Source organism: Lepidochelys olivacea (genome assembly GCF_965140295.1).
Source record: "Lepidochelys olivacea isolate rLepOli2 genome assembly, chromosome: 2".
Taxonomy (NCBI): domain Eukaryota; kingdom Metazoa; phylum Chordata; order Testudines; family Cheloniidae; genus Lepidochelys; species Lepidochelys olivacea.
In genome coordinates this window covers 73,501,625-73,518,507 of record NC_140412.1, presented here as the reverse complement: position 1 = coordinate 73,518,507, position 16,883 = coordinate 73,501,625, and positions in this window count along the sequence as shown.

Sequence of the window (16,883 nt, the reverse complement as noted above, 5' to 3'; positions counted from 1 at the left end):
AGTTTCAAGGTCAAAGGAGATGATGTGATGGTATTGCTCTGGAAGATTCTTCTCCTCTAGTGGAAGAAAGCTTAAAGCAGCTTTTTCTGTAACTGTACAATAGCTCATAAATCTGAAAAATGGATGACATGTCAATAGTAATGCCAGTTGCTCATTGATTTAGGGCAAAAAGAATAGGCCTGTGGCAAGAACTGTGTGGGACCTGAATCAGAATACTTGGGATTCACATGCATTCTTGTGTCTCAGGAAGAACGAAGCTATAAGTTATCATGCGTGCAGCTCAGAAAGCTGGTAATAATAGCAAGATGCTAGCTGCTGATGCCTGAAGTCAGTTATCACATGACAAAGATAGTTACACTGGAGAAGCCTTGCAGAATTGGCACAGTGTGTCTTTTAGCAGACTGTGAATTCCCAATGTCACCAAATATCTTTTAAGAAACAAACTAGGACATACAGTCTTATTTTACTGTTTCTCTCCTATATCTGTCTTGGTTTGCAGGAAAAAAAGAGGCTAAAGACTGATGGATACTTGTGAATACACCTCAGAAATTTAACTTGCTAATGGTTGTATTCAAACTGAGAGAGCTGCCATTTTGTTTAATTGCTCATTTGACAAGTAGTATCTCCAGGCAGGACTTTGAATTGTCCCAATCAATGTCAACTGCTGCTATGACATCATTACAGCTTTCCTCATGGCAGTTCTTCAGTGTCATTATTCAAGCTATTTGGAGGTAGATGAACTTGTCAAAAAATAGGACCTCTCTGAGAATCCTTATATGCCTGAAAAAATGACCGAATAGATTTAGAGAGATGGTGGAGTTCTTGTGAGGAGTCAGGAAATCCAGAAAGAATAACAAAAACAGAATAATTAGGCAGGTGAGATGAATAATAATAGTACCTCAGGGTGCGATCTAGTCAGATCTCACAAGCTAAGCAGGGAGTGACTGAGTACCCTGCAAGAGCTTGTTCTTAGGTGCTGCTGCACATAGTTTTGGTGTAGTAAAGTGGTCATCAAGGGGTTAACTGGGTTAATCAGAATATTATCAGTTAGCCCTCCCTTATTTCCTGTTCAACCAGTGAGTGTTTACCACTCTGTTTGTTGTGTAGGTGAAGGAAGCAGCATGTTCCCAGCCTGCAGTACTGTAAGGACAGGGTGTTTATTGTGCACTGAGTAGGTGGCACTCTTCCGTTGGAGTAAGTTTAGCATGGTAACGATGCCAGGACCATAATGCACCGCTACAGAGGTGCCATTTCTTATAAATGAGACAGAAAACTAAGGGCAGGATTGCTTGGTACTTGATGTAAGAATAAAGAGGGTTTTTTAGTACTGCTATTTTGGGCATATTCTGCCTCCCTAAATGTCTTTGGCTGTTTAATTTTAAAAAATATATATATTTGTTTCTTACTTTCCACTTGGGTAGTGTTGCTGTACACTGTCAAAAATTACCGTAGTTCATTGACGAGGTAGGTACATTCTAGTGGTAGATTGTTCCTGTTAAAGCCCTGTGGTCTGAAACTAGAGAGGATAGGGAACTCTTTGCTCCCATCTGTTGATGAACAGGGGAAGAATGGCTTCACAGTTGCTTCATCTGTATAAGCTATTTACTCAGAACTCCAGTTAGCCAGACCATCCACAGGAGAAGAAGCAATTGGCCCCCATCTATAGGTGAACGGGGGAAGCACAGCTACGGAGAGCTTCATTTGCCTATGATTTCTACCCAGAGTTCCTCCACTGATGTTCCAGGAGTCACCATAGCTGGACACAAACTCAAAATTGGTTGGGTAATGGAATTGAACAGAAAGAAGAGGGCAAAAGGGCTTCTGTGAGAACTGTGCATAAGAGTCTTATGGTAATGGTTCTCCTCTACTTAGGGTCCTGTATTTTGAGAGAACTCTGTAGTGAGATGATGCAGAGGCAGCTCTGTGATGAAGTTGCAGAGAACAGCAGGACTGCCCTAGCGTGCCTCAGGACTCGGACTATGATACCCACTGACACCAAACTGTGAATGGGGTTTATCAGTTGGGGAAGTGATGTGGTGAAGAATACTTGTCAGTGGGTGGGTAACAGAGTTAACAGACTACTACCAAAGGTACTGTGGGGGAGCGTTTTATTTGTCATTTGTATAGATGGTTGCGGTGTTCCCTTTCTCTCTACTATACTTTTTCTTGTTTCATAGACAGACTCTGTGCTTGCAACTGTGAAAGCATTTCTTATTAAGAATGTCTAGGAAGGTAATTAGTGATCTCAGAAATTCTGGGTGGGGACTCAAGCCAGTACTGCTTGTTTTGTTTAAGAGGGACCTCTAACTATTCAAACCTGACTGTTGTTGCTGCTGATAGTCCGGTGGAAGGATTATAACTGTGTATAGTTTTTATGATTTTAAATCTGTGAAGTGCATTGGGATGAAAGATGAATAAAAATAGGAATTCTTACCCAATTAGAAGTGAGAGAGTGAGAACTGAAAAGAAAATTAGGTTTAGCTCTGCCTACTTTAATGTAGCATTATTTAATATCATAGTTAGTTTACTTATGCATTTATATGTCTATATAAATTACTGTATTCAAAGGGTCAGACTTCTTCATATCCTGAGAGAGCTAATTAGGACTTCAGACTCAGATTATGATAGTAATTGTTTGACTGTGTAGGGCTAGAGTGTCTTTTGCTTGGCAAAAAAGTGGAAAATACCATTCACCTTCTTCAGCTGCTGTGCCAAGGAGATACTGTGTTAAGCTGTGAGGAACAGGGGTGGATAGGGCAATAGTGGAAACAGACTTTCTCAGAGATGCTGCAGGAGGGAAGGACATCTTTAAGTCCATGTCATAAGGCAAATAGACTGTTTTCACTACCAGACAATATGGATAAATCTGAACTTCAGAATGAACCACCAGTTTTAGTAGACTGGATGAATGAGATTTAGGAGGGGGAAAATATATGGCATTGTCATACTGTAGGCTGAATGGTGTGTTTAATAGCTTTCTTAACCCAGGCTGCTTGTTCTCTTTGTCCTGTTGCAGAAGTCGTGGGTGACACTTTTTTTTTCCCCCAAGGTTAGCTGAGCTAATAATGCTCCCGTGTAACATTTTTGTACAAACCATGTATTTACTTCTGTTATTAAGGAAACTGGCTAACTGGCATTGCCAAAATTCTCATGTTGTATGTATGTGTTTAATAGTTGTAATGGAATAATATGCTTTCAAGGCTCTTGCTCTGAAATTAATTCTGAATGTTTCACTGTGACTCACTTTACTGTGAATGACTAGTATCTTTGACCAAACATTTCAATTTAGATAGATAGCATAGATTGCAGTTACAAATGTTTACAATTGCACTACAGAAAAGTCAGCATAAAATAGGATTATATTGTTAGGGTGATCTTTCTAACTAGCCTAATTTTCCATTGTAATGTCTAAAAATCCTCAAAAATAGATGCGTTTACTCTCTCTCTCTCTCTCTCTAGGTATTCCAGGGGAAAGAGTGTTTCAAATTCAGCCCAACTGTAAACCTGTGCCATTCAGTTGAAATGAATAGCATTGCTATTAACCCTCTTCCCCCTAGAATTTAGTCCAGTAATCTCTAGTAAATGAGGTTATAACAATCTCTTTGCATATACAACTTCCCTGTTTCACAACAATCTGTTCAGTTCATTGCAATAGAGTTACACCAGGGATAAATCTAACCCAATTACTTTAGTGAATTTTACAGTCTTATTATTCAGGTATGTTATGATGTCTCCAGCCAAACAGTAGAAGCTGAATGAAGAGGGAGTTTTGGGGTTGGGTTTTATTTTTTTTCTCCAGATTTCAAAATCTAACAAAGGCTTTTAGTCCTGCTCTGCTCCATCTCTAGTAAAAGTTTCAGCCTTAACAGTCTGTTCAGAAAAAAAATCCTGCCAGCTCACAAATACGAGCTTGGGGTATAAAGCTCCAATATGTAAAAGCCTGAGCATAATGATGAAGAGCCTCTTCCAAACCTGGCATGGCATATCTCTGCTGTGTCTCTACAGAAGTGAGATAATTTTCTCCATCGGGATAGAATTCCCACCCTTTCTCAAGCTCCTCTTACAAATAACCTGCACTGACACCCACTCCCCTAACTCTGTCTCTTGAAGATCCCTTAAATTAGGCTGAGGACACTGATAAATGTTTGGTTACAGTGAAAACTAGGGCACCTTTACTTGGTACTAGGGATTTTTCAGGGCAAGGCTACCTTTTTGCTTATCTGAATTAGTTCTCTTTCTTCCCTGCTGCAGGTTCCTCTTAGTCTCACAGTCACTTCAGTATTTTTTGTAGATATTTGTTCTTCCTATCTCGTCAGGTTGATGAGTGAGACCTTAATTCCTTCTATCCCCAGGAACACCAACACTGCAGTTTTCAATGGAGCCCAAATTTCAATGGGAATGGGCACCAGACTCCCTTAGGCTCCTTTAAAAATCTCAACCGTAAATGTTTTTTTTTTTCATTACAGAAGTTTGTTTGCCTTAAGAGACTCTTCGGTTTCTCTATGCATTCACATCTGTTTTTTTGGCCTCTGTCATTCATTGCTAAGGCCTGGCTGCCTTGCTGTGGACCTTGCCGGAGATACCTCAACTTTGTTCCGCTGTTAGTCTCTTCTCATTGTTTCACAGCTTGCTCTCTTCATAATTCATTCAAACGTCATAAAAATCAAACCCCAACTAGTTTGTTTGAAAGCAGTTACAAGTTTTGTATTGCAGGTGGATGTTCATGAGAATAAGGGAGCAACAGCAATGGCAGCTAGAGTTAGGCAGTGAAACATCCTTGCTCTTTCAATTCTGCCAATTCATGTTTAAAAGCGTTGTGGACCTCATTCTAAAACAACCACACCAATCTAATTTACACTGTAATCTAAACAGAGGTTATAGTCCTAATCATAGCACAACTTGCATGAAGAGATGCAGCTGTGACTGTAAGCCTTCCTTGTGCTTCCTTTATTTTGAGCAAACTGTATTGTCCCCAAAGCATAAATTAGTGGGCTAAAGGCTGCCAACAACCTTGAATTAGGGAGACAAGGTGGTCGAGGTCATATATTTTATTGGACTAATTTCTGTTGGTGAGAGAGAAGCTTTCGAGCTACACAGAGCTCTTCTTCAGGTCTGGGAAAGATACTCCCAGCTTCACAACTAAGTACAAGGTGGAACAGATTGTTTAGCACAAGAAGTTAACACATTCAAGGTGAAGCGGCCTGTTAACATCCCTCCAGTAATCAGGGGGGAAAGAAAGACATGGGTGGGGAGCAGGGAAGCAGCTGGGGGGAGGAGGTTATTAGTGGATTATAGATTGTTGTAACAAGCCATAAATCCAGTGTATATTCAGCCCATGATTTTTAGCGTCTAGCAGTTATGAATTTAAGTTCCAAGGCTTATTTTTTGAAAGTGTTGTGCAGGTTTCCTTTGAGGCTAAGGACTGATAGGTCAGATATAGAGCGATTGCTTTGTGAAAAGTGTTCACCCACAGGTGACATGGTGTTTTTGTCTTTTATCATTTCCTGTGCTAGTTCATTCCAGAATGTAGTGATTGTCTGGTTTCATGTTAATGGTCTACTTCACCTTGAGTGGTCCCTTGAAATGTTTAACTACTTATACTGTTCCCCTTTGTACTTAGCTGTGACACTCTGAGTATGTTTCCAAGATATGATGAAGAGCTCTGTGTAAATTTGTCTCTTTCACCCACAGAAATTGGTCCAATACCTTGTGTCTCTAATATCCTGGGACCAACAGGGCCACAGCAACACTGCATATAACCACCTCAAATGGCCACTACAACAACTGGGGAGTCCAACCACAGATAAATCCCAGATACACCTTTATGCTGGAACCTGGGTGTCAGAGTGATGTAGGAACCATGCTATGTTGGCCCTCAGGAAGAGAGATCTCTCAGGGCTGGCTTCACTGAGGGCTGTTTTGCACCAGTAGGTTGGTACAAAGTGGCCAGATGCAATCTAGGATTAGGGCCTCTGATTTTAAAAATTGGCATTTTTACCTTGCTGTTTTGTCTATAATAAAGGCACGATCAAAAATAAAAATCATAACAATTTCAAAAATGTTGACTTCAGGGAACGTTTTTCCCTCTGACTCATCTTTTTTTTTCCCCCTGTGACATTAAAAATCATAATGCAGCTAGAGAGCTGAAGAAACCAATAAATGCAAAAGATGTTAAATTCTAGAGTTTATTTAATTAGAAACAGTTTTAACTTTTAAGTGCTGGATAGCTTCATTACTTAGATATCATCTAATTTACATTCTTCCCTTTCTGAGAAAAAAACCTTTGTAAATTTATTTTTTATTTTATTTATAGGAAAATTAGAGCCTTTGGCTGAGCCAAATCCTGTTTTTTCAACACACTCACTTGCATCTGCGATTTTCTCTTTTATAAAGTCTAGATTATTCAAGCATGTAGTCTGCAATGCTGTTATTTACCTGATAATCTGCCTCTGGAACTGAATGCTGTCAATACAGACTATGCTTCCTTTGAATACTTATCTTCACTCATCTATTTTGATGGACATCACAGCTCTTTATAATCTCCTACAGTAAATCCTACACTTATTTTAGATGGTTTTGATTTTCTTCTTGCTGCCTTCGGGCTGAAGGCTCACACTAGACAGCCTAGCAAAGAATGCTATAAAGAGTGTAACTGCATGATTGATATCTTAATATGGATCATAAATAAACTGCCTTTGCATTCTGTTTCATGGAAATCTGTGCAATGGGTTCTTCAGGGTCTGCACACCTAGGGTCAGCCTTTAAACTAGTGTAAATTGTCATCATGCTATTGAGTTCAGTGGCACTACAAGTATTTACACAATCTGAGAATCTGAGCCCTTACGTTTCCCTTTGTCCTGCAGAGGAGCGGCACGGTTTTTTAGTTAATATTGACAGATGGTATTAGGAGCAATATTTTTTATTTATAAAATCTTTTTGGTTGATTAGTAATATTCTCTTTCTGTCAGTCTTCAAGATTTTGGTATTGTACATCAATATTTTATGTCTTATCAGAGTTGGTGAAATTATTCACTGTAAATAAATTATCTGATGAATAAAGAAGCCTTTTTTTCCTGTTTGTAGGTTTGTTAGTAATCTGATCTCGATGTCTGTGAATATATTCATAAATATTTCCTGAGTAGTTTGTATAGACAACTTGCAGCTTCTGGGATGTTTGCAAACTGTTTTACATTGAGTGTTCGCTGTTCACGTTGTTTGTGATGTATAATTGGTCACAGAGGCTTTTTTTTTTTTTTTTTTTACACCCTAACTGGATGATTGAATCTTTTAAAACAGAAGAATAACGGATAACCAATGGCAAATTGAGATGTATTTATGTTATTTTTATTTATGTCTGGGATTTACAAAGGAGCCTAAGGGAATTGAAATTCACTGAAAGTTGGGTACCTAGTTCTCTTTATGCTGCTTTGAAAAGTCCAGTCTCTAGAGTGCTGTCATAATAAGATCTCAATCAGGATCAGGGCCCCGCTATACAAAGACACAGGAAGATGCACTCCTTACCCCAAATTGCTTACAATCTAAGCAAAAACCGGAATGAACAAGACAGCATGACTAACAATAGGAGAGAGGATGTGATTCACAGTTATAGACCTGGGTTGGTAACATAGACTAGCCATATGCACAACCTGAAGGCTCTAAATTCTGTAATAATTTTTTTAAATTATAATTTTAGTGGGCGATTTTCAAGTCCACTGAAGGGAGTTAGGAACCCAAATCCCAGTAAAAGTCAATCTCACGAGCTCCAAAATCCCTCATTCACTTTTTTTCAAAATTTCCCTTGAAGAATGTCCTTCTTACCCAGGACTCCCTGTATTCTGTCAAATTCTTAGAAAAAATGGCCGAAAGTACCATATTTAATATTTAATCTTTTTTTTTGTATTTTCCCCTTCTATACAGGTTGTCTGAAACTGCCCCTGTACCTATTATTAGTTCCTATTTAAAATATAAATTAGCCCACCATTCCCTTAGAGTCAATGGGCCCCCTTTCTCTCCATTAGCTCTTTCCACGATGTCCCAACCTCATCTAGGACTTGGAGGCTTTGATGCTTCTCCATTCTGCTGGTGTTGAATGGGTCCCTACAGCATCAGGTGCAAGAAGACAGAAGGTCCAATAATCAGCTCATCTTACTGCAGACCCTGGGGCTGTGAAGCTGCCACCGGAGCCTCCCCCAAGAGCTCCTTTTCCAGCCCCCATTTTTTTAAAAAAGAGTTCAGAGTCTGGAGCTCCAGACTACAGATAGGCAAATAACTGGTGGTTCTTTTCACTGGCGGTTCCGAAAAATTGAAGAGAAGTTTTGGGTTCTATCAAACCCCCAAATTCTGAAGAAAAAAAATTGGTGAATTAGAAAAAGTTGAACAAAATATTTAGTTTCTGGATATTTCTTAAATAAAAAGCAAAAGGAATAAAGGGCTAGATTCACAAAATTGCCAGTGTTTCCACTGCTCTTATAATCTTTATCCCAATGATTGGAGCACCCTCCTGTGATGTGAGAGACATGGGCTCAATTCCCTCCTCCACTTGAAGTGGAATAGGGACATTGGATCTCCCGCCTCCCAGGTGAGTGCCCTAACCACGAGGACAAAGGTTCTCAAACTGTGGTCCGTGGTCCACCAGTGGTCCACGAGCTCCATTCAGATGGTCTGCGGATAGTTCCCTCTAAGGTGCACGCCTGGGCGGCCGCACACAAAAGAATGAAGGGCCACCCACCTAATTAGTGTAGCCTCATAGGCATGGCTCCACTAACTAGGTGCCTTGACCCTGGAGAAGACACACATGTAAGGTGAGGTGGTGGCCTTGGGGGGAATAGGGTAAGTGGGAGTGGGCAGTGGGGTGAGAAGAGGGAGTGGGGGAAATTGAGATGTGCAGGGCCGTGGTGGCCAGAGAAAGAGGCGACTTTCTCCAGCTCCAGGGCTGCAGCTGCTGGGGACAGATGGCCCTCCTTCCCAGCCTCAGCTCTGTGGCTTCTGTGGCGGGGGAGAGAGGGCTCATCCATCGCATTAGAAAGGTAAGACTACTGATATTAAAATATGTGGTGTGTGCTTTTATTTGTAGAACAAAAAACATTAATTATTAAGTTTTTTAAATATATATAGCGCTTTTATCCAAAGCGTTTTACAATAGTTAGCTAATGGTACAAACAACATTTGGAAAGATCATTAAATGGTCCACCAAGACCCTCAGCAATTTTCAAGTGGCCCGTGAAAAAAAATGTTTGAGAACCACTGCATTAGGCTATATTAGGTAGTCTGGTTTGGGATGTGACTCAGTCTCTCTTGCTGAAGCGATTCCACTTTGTACAAAATATGTGAATAGTAATTGGGCCAGAGAATAAGCAAACGAGAATAGCTTTATACGGGGACTTATCTGGGAGTTGAGAGTCCCTGCTTCAATGACTGTTTAATTATGTATAGTTTTAACAGTTTCAAGAGGAGAGATTGAGACATCTATCACCCTATATCCCAGTGGTTATGGCACTGTACTGCATTGTGGAAGGACCAAATTCAAGTCCCTTCTCCATATCAGGAAGAGGAGGGATTTGAACCTGAGCTCCCCCAATCCTAGGTGAGTGCTGGAACCACTGGGATGAAAGATACAACTGAGTCACTTCCTTCTTTGGCTGGTTTGTGAATAGTGCCTAAATCCTTCTGTGAATCCAGCCTGAAAAAAAAGGTTTGGTCAAAACTACCAGACAAATCTGTGCCAAATTTTCAAACAGTTTTGGGTCTACCAAACTGCATTTTTCAGTGAATAGGTGTGTTGAGCTGGGGAAAAAATGCGGACAGCTCGTGACGGAATCCGGCCTCTGAGGTTCCATTGTAATCCCCATAACCCCAAACAAGTGGAGGAAATAATATACCCAAGCTGACGTACAAACGGTATGAAATAGGCCCATAGATTTCTTAGAATCATAGAATATCAGGGTTGGAAGGGACCTCAGGAGGTCATCTAGTCCAACCCCTGCTCAAAGCAGGACCAATCCCCAATTAAATCATCCCAGCCAGGGCTTTGTCAAGCCTGACCTTAAAAACTTCTAAGGAAGGAGATTCTACCACCTACCTAGGTAACGCATTCCAATGTTTCACCACCCTCCTAGAAAAAGTTTTTCCTAATATCCAACCTAAACCTCCCCCACTGCAACTTGAGACCATTACTCCTTGTCCTGTCCTCTTCTACCACTGAGAATAGTCTAGAACCATCCTCTCTGGAACCACCTCTCAGGTAGTTGAAAGCAGCTATCAAATCCTCCCTCATTCTTCTCTTCTGCAGACTAAACAATCCCAGTTCCCTCAGCCTCTCCTCATAAGTCATGTGTTCCAGACCCCTAATCATTTTTGTTGCCCTTCGCTGGACGCTCTTCAATTTATCCACATCCTTCTTGTAGTGTGGGGCCCAAAACTGAACACAGTACTCCAGATGAGGCCTCACCAATGTCGAATAGAGGGGAACGATCACGTCCCTCGATCTGCTCGCTATGCCCCTACTTATACATCCCAAAATGCCATTGGCCTTCTTGGCAACAAGGGCACACTGCTGACTCATATCCAGCTTCTCGTCCACTGTCACCCCTAGGTCCTTTTCCGCAGAACTGCTGCCTAGCCATTCGGTCCCTAGTCTGTAGCTGTGTATTGAGTTCTTCCGTCCTAAGTGCAGAACCCTGCACTTATCCTTATTGAACCTCATCAGATTTCTTTTGGCCCAATCCTCCAATTTGTCTAGGTCCCTCTGTATCCTATCCCTGCCCTCCAGCATATCTACCACTCCTCCCAGTTTAGTATCATCCGCAAATTTGCTGAGAGTGCAATCCTCATCATCCTCCAGATCATTTATGAAGATATGAACAAAACCGGCCCCAGGACCGACCCCTGGGGCACTCCACTTGACACCGGCCGCCAACTAGACATGGAGCCATTGACCACTACCCGTTGAGCCCGACAATCTAGCCAACTTTCTACCCACCTTATAGTGCATTCATCCAGCCCATACTTCTTTAACTTGCTGACAAGAATACTGTTAGAGACCGTGTCAAAAGCTTTGCTAAAGTCAAGAAACAATACATCCACTGCTTTCCGTTCATCCACAGAACCAGTAATCTCATCATAGAAGGCGATTAGATTAGTCAGGCATGACCTTCCCTTGGTGAATCCATGCTGACTGTTCCTGATCACTTTCCTCTCATGTAAGTGCTTCAGGATTGATTCTTTGAGGACCTGCTCCATGATTTTTCCGGGGACTGAGGTGAGGCTGACTGGCCTGTAGTTCCCAGGATCCTCCTTCTTCCCTTTTTTAAAGATTGGCACTGCATTAGCCTTTTTCCAGTCATCTGGGACTTCCCCCGTTCGCCACGAGTTTTCAAAGATAATGGCCAATGGCTCTGCAATCACAGCCGCCAATTCCTTTAGCACTCTCGGATGCAACTCGTCCAGCCCCATGGACTTGTGCACATCCAGCTTTTCTAAATAGTCCCTAACCACCTCTTTCTCCACAGAGGGCTGGCCATCTACTCCCCATGTTGTGATGCCCAGCGCAGCAGTCTGGGAGCTGTCCTTGTTAGTGAAGACAGAGGCAAAAAAAGCATTGAGTACATTAGCTTTTTCCACATCCTCTGTCACTAGGTTGTCTCCCTCATTCAGTAAGGGGCCCACACTTTCCTTGGCTTTCTTCTTGTTGCCAACATACCTGAAGAAACCCTTCTTGTTACTCTTGACATCTCTTGCTAGCTGCAGCTCCAGGTGCGATTTGCCCTCCTGATTTCATTCCTAGATGCCCGAGCAATGTTTTTATACTCTTCCCTGGTCATATGTCCAATCTTCCACTTCTTGTAAGCTTCTTTTTTATGTTTAAGATCCACTAGGATTTCACTGTTAAGCCAAGCTGGTCGCCTGCCATATTTACTATTCTTTCGACTCATTGGGATGGTTTGTCCCTGTAACCTCAACAGGGATTCCTTGAAATACAGCCAGCTCTCCTGGACTCCTTTCCCCTTCATGTTAGTCCCCCAGGGGATCCTACCCATCCGTTCCCTGAGGGAGTTGAAGTCTGCTTTCCTGAAGTCCAGGGTCCGTATCCTGCTGCTTACCTTTCTTCCATGTGTTAGGATCCTGAACTCAACCAACTCATGGTCACTGCCTCCCAGATTCCCATCCACTTTTGCTTCCCCCACTAATTCTTCCCTGTTTGTGAGCAGCAGGTCAAGAAAAGCTCCCTCCCAGTTGGCTCGTCTAGCACTTGCACCAGGAAATTGTCCCCTACGCTTTCCAAAAACTTCCTGGATTGTCTATGCACCGCTGTATTGCTCTCCCAGCAGACATCAGGAAAATTAAAGTCACCCATTTCTTTGGTTTGTCTGGCTAATTTCTGCTTACTCCTTCAAAAAAATTGCACCCTTTCTACTCTGCCATTATCTGAATTCTGACAGCTCATTCTTCATTGCCTTTCTTTAGTTTCACTGCTAATTATAAGATTTTGGACTCTGTTATTCTGGTTAACCACAATGAAAACTTTGCTGTTTGGCTCCTTTTCAAAAATGAGATGTCGAGCTAAAATTCAATCCCCTTCCTCCAATTCACTTAATTAGGCTGTCCTCCTCTAACTAGATCGCCCTCTCTCGTTTTTGTCTCCTTGATATTCAGACCGTCTCAGAGCATGAAAGTCCCATGATAGCTGATTATTATAACTGAAGCAGAAAAACTCTGAATAAAAGATACATTATCAATTAAGGAGATATCACATGGTTTTTAATAGACTGCCCAAGATCTCTAGTTTGCTTTAATTGCCTGAGGATAAAACAATTCTGCATATTTTTCAGAGCTGGTTGCTACCCGTCTATTTCACCCAGCTAGAGCGCAACAGGAGAGTACTGTTGAAGAGAATTCATCTGGTAATGGTATTAGTTGCAACGCCGTGATATTTAAGACACAGTTCTGCACAGAGGGTCATGCACAGCTGTGCTGAAAACGTCTGTGTTCAGAGTGTCACCCAGGTGTAGATTTTCAGGAAAGCATTCCTATGACACTCTGTACCCCAAAGCAACACCCTGGCACCCCCATATTCACCATGGTGATATAATTATAATGTGTTTTGTACAAAGCATGCCTCGTAAAGTATCATTTTAAATGTCTTTAATATTATTATCCTGTTAGATTGTATATGCTATCATTGTATGGGAAGTTATGAAGTTTTGCTTTGTGTATGTTACTGAAATACATCTTAAAGTTGTAAACACCCACAACCAGCCTTTCAGGTACAACAGTGGAGAAGTCAGACAGTGCTGATGGCCCTTTAAGGGGAATCCACACTACTAAGGACTATCACAGAATCTGTATACAATGAAGGCTTCTCAGAAGGAACATGTAGGCAATGGAGACTGGTCACATGAATAGATGTTTCCAGCAAGCTGGAAGGAACTATAAAAGAGGGGAAGTGACATCATCATTTGGCCTCATTCCCCCCACAACTCAACACCTGGAAACATAGGTGCTGACTCCATGGGTGCTCTCAGGCTGGAGCATTTCCGGAAAAAAATAGTGGGTGCTTAGCACCCACCAGCAGCCCCATAGATCAGCTTCTCCTCCTTCCTCCCAGCACCTCCCACCTGCTCTGATCAGCTACTCAGCAATGTGCAGAAGGTGCTGCGGGGAGGAGGAGGGGGCTGAGCGGGGGCAGGAAGGAGTTCAAGTACCCCCCGGGAACTGGGGAAGTTGGTGCCTTTGCCTGGAAGCACATCTAAAGGGAAAAAACTGAACTGGAAAGGTGGTCCCCGGCAAGAAAGGAGAATCCCAGCCTGTGTATAAAGGAACAATAAGGGTGAGACACTGCTTGATTCAAATCTGTCTAGTTTATAGAACTCAGATTACAGTTTTACTTTTATTTCTTAGGTAATCAGCTTTGATCTGTACACTTACTACTTATAATCACTTAAAATCTATCTTTCTGTAATTATCAAATTTGTTTTATAGTTTATCTAAAACAGTGTGTTGCTTGAAGTGCTTGGGGAATCTGCTCAGTGTACAAAAGCTGGTGCACACCCACTTTCCTTTGTAGAAGTGGTAGACTGGGTAATAAACTTACGCTGGTCAGACTTCTGACTCTACAACTCTAGGGTCCTAGGTTGGGGAGCTGGGGGAATTGCCTGGAGCCTCTCTAGTTTTAGTTCATGAGTGGTTAGGAGAGGCATTCATGTAACTCAGCTGGGTGTGTCCCTGCCTGTGGATGGCTGTGTAAATGCAGGACCTGGAGAGGTTTGCAGCTTATCACAGCATCACAGTGTAAGAGGGAGCCAAGGTTGGTATGACGGAGGGCTCAGTGGTACCCAAATATCCAGGAGAGCCCATCACAATCCCTTTCTAAGGAAACACATCAGCACATGGATAAGTCCCAGTGAAGTTAAAGGGGCTTATGCATGTGCTTGAAGGGATTTCTTGATTAGGGATGAACTTAAACATGTGCTTGAGTGCTTTCCTGTTTCAGGGCTCTGTGTTCCTACTTGTGCCTGGGAGAAGTTAAATCTACTCCAATCCTCTCTGCTCCCATTTTGGAGCCCTATTCCATAGGGGGAATTAACAGTGACCCACTGCCCAGAGTTTTGGGACTGCTGCTCAGCCCGTGTACAAGCACACAACGGGGGGGAGCTTCTTTCTCACTTTTCTGTTGGTGTGTGGTTGTGCAGGGGATACATGCAGTCTAGCACAAGGAATTTATGTAATTGAACAAGATGGATCATGGAGCCAGTGACATATCCTCTTTTCTAGAGCAAATCACTTAATTCTTCCGTGTAAGTTACCTTGCTCTCAGACAACTCAGAGGGTACTAATGAAAAATTATGACTTCATTCAACATTCTTATTTTATTATTGCTGCATCTATTATTTAGATGCTGGGTAATTTAAGGCTAATGTATCAATTGCTTCAGGTATGTCTACAGTACGAAATTATTTTGAAATTATTCTATTTGAATTTTCGGAAGAGATTTTCTACATTTGGTCTTGTGTCCCCCCACTAAAACACATAAATTCGGAAGAGTGCATCCACAGTACCGAGGCTAGCATCAAATGTCGGAGCGGTGCACTGTGGGTAGCTAACCCACAGTTCCTGCAGTCCCCGATGCCCACTGGAATTCTGGGTTAAGCTCCCAGTGCATGGTGGGGGCAAAAACATTCTAGATACCATTAACTTGGGTTTGAATAGAGACTGGGAGTGGCTGGGTCATTACACATATTGAATCTATCTCCCTATGTTAAGTATCCTGACACCTTCTTGTCAACTGTCTAAATGGGCCATCTTGATTATCACTACAGAAGTTTTTATCTCCTGCTGATAATAGCTTATCTGAATTAATTAGCCTCTTACCGTTTGTATGGAAACTTCCACCTTCTCTTTATGTGTGTGTATGTATATATATATATATATATATATATATATATATATATCTTCTTACTATATGTTCCATTCTATGCATCCGATGAAGTGGGTGTAGCCCACAAAAGCTTATGCTCTAATAAATTTGTTAGTCTCTCTAAGGTGCCACAAGTACTCCTGTTCTATTCTTGCGAGTGTTTCTGGGTGTGTGTTGTCAGTCGCTCCTCCCACCGTGAAAGCTATGGCAGACAATCATTTCACACCTTTCTGGCGTTCAGATGCCATACTGCTTTCAGCACATGGTGCAGTACAGTGCACCGCTTCTCTCCTGGTACTAAGAATCTACCTTGCATTTCCTCTCATCTTTCTATGTAATCTCTATAAGTATCTACTCTTTTTCTTCCTCATCGACCACTTCTGCTGCCAACTCTACTCGGCCATCATGAACCGAGCAGCACAGCTTCCGCCGCAACTCTGCTCTCCTGTTCTTGCCGCGTTACAGAGCTTCTCCATGTTGTCTGTCCTGGGCTCCTGCCTCCATGTAAGCTACAGAAGACGACCATTTCTGGCCTTTTTTCAGCTGTCATGAACCGAACAGTACCTCTTCCGCTGCAACTCTGCTCTCCTACGTATCTCACCCTTTATCCAGGATTGCCCATGCAGGCACCATAGCGCAGCAAGCATGGAGCCCACTCAGATCTCCACTGCAGTTTTGACCATTGTAAATACCTCACGCATTATCCAGTACTATGTGCAGTACCTGCAAAACTGGGCGAGGAAGCGACAACAGCGCGATTATGATAGTGATGAGGACTTGGACACAGACATTCCTAGAATCACGGTATGTTGCAACTGGGAGATCACAGTGGCATTGGGCCAGGTTCATGCCATGGAATGCCGATTCTGGTCCCGGGAAACAAGCACAGACTGGTGGAACTGCATAGTGTTGCAGGTATGGGATGATTCCCAGTGTCTGCGAAACTTTCGTATGCATGGGGCCACTTTCATCGAACTTTGTGACTTGCTGTCCCCTGCCCTGAAGTGCAAAGACACCAGAATGAAAGCAGCCCTCACAGTGGAGAAGCGAGTGGCCATAGCCCTGTGGAAGCTTGCAACACAGGACAGCTACCGGTCAGTCAGGAATCAGTTTGGAGTGGGCAAATCTACCGTGGGGGCTGCTGTGCTGCAAGTAGCCAATGCAATCATTGACCAGCTGCTATCAAGCGTAGTGATTCTGGGAAATGTGCAGACCATTGTGGATGGCTTTAATGTGCTGGGGTTTCCTCACTGTGGTGGGGCGACAGACAGAACGCATATCCCTATCTTGGCCCCAGAGCACCGGGGCAGCCAGCATGTAAACTGCAAGGGGTACTTTTCCATGGTGCTGCAAGCATTGCTGGATCACAAGAGACATTTCACCGACATCAACGTTGGATGGCCGGGAAAGGAGCATGACACTCGCATCTTCAGGAACTCTGGTCTGTTTGAACAACTGCAAGAAGGGACTT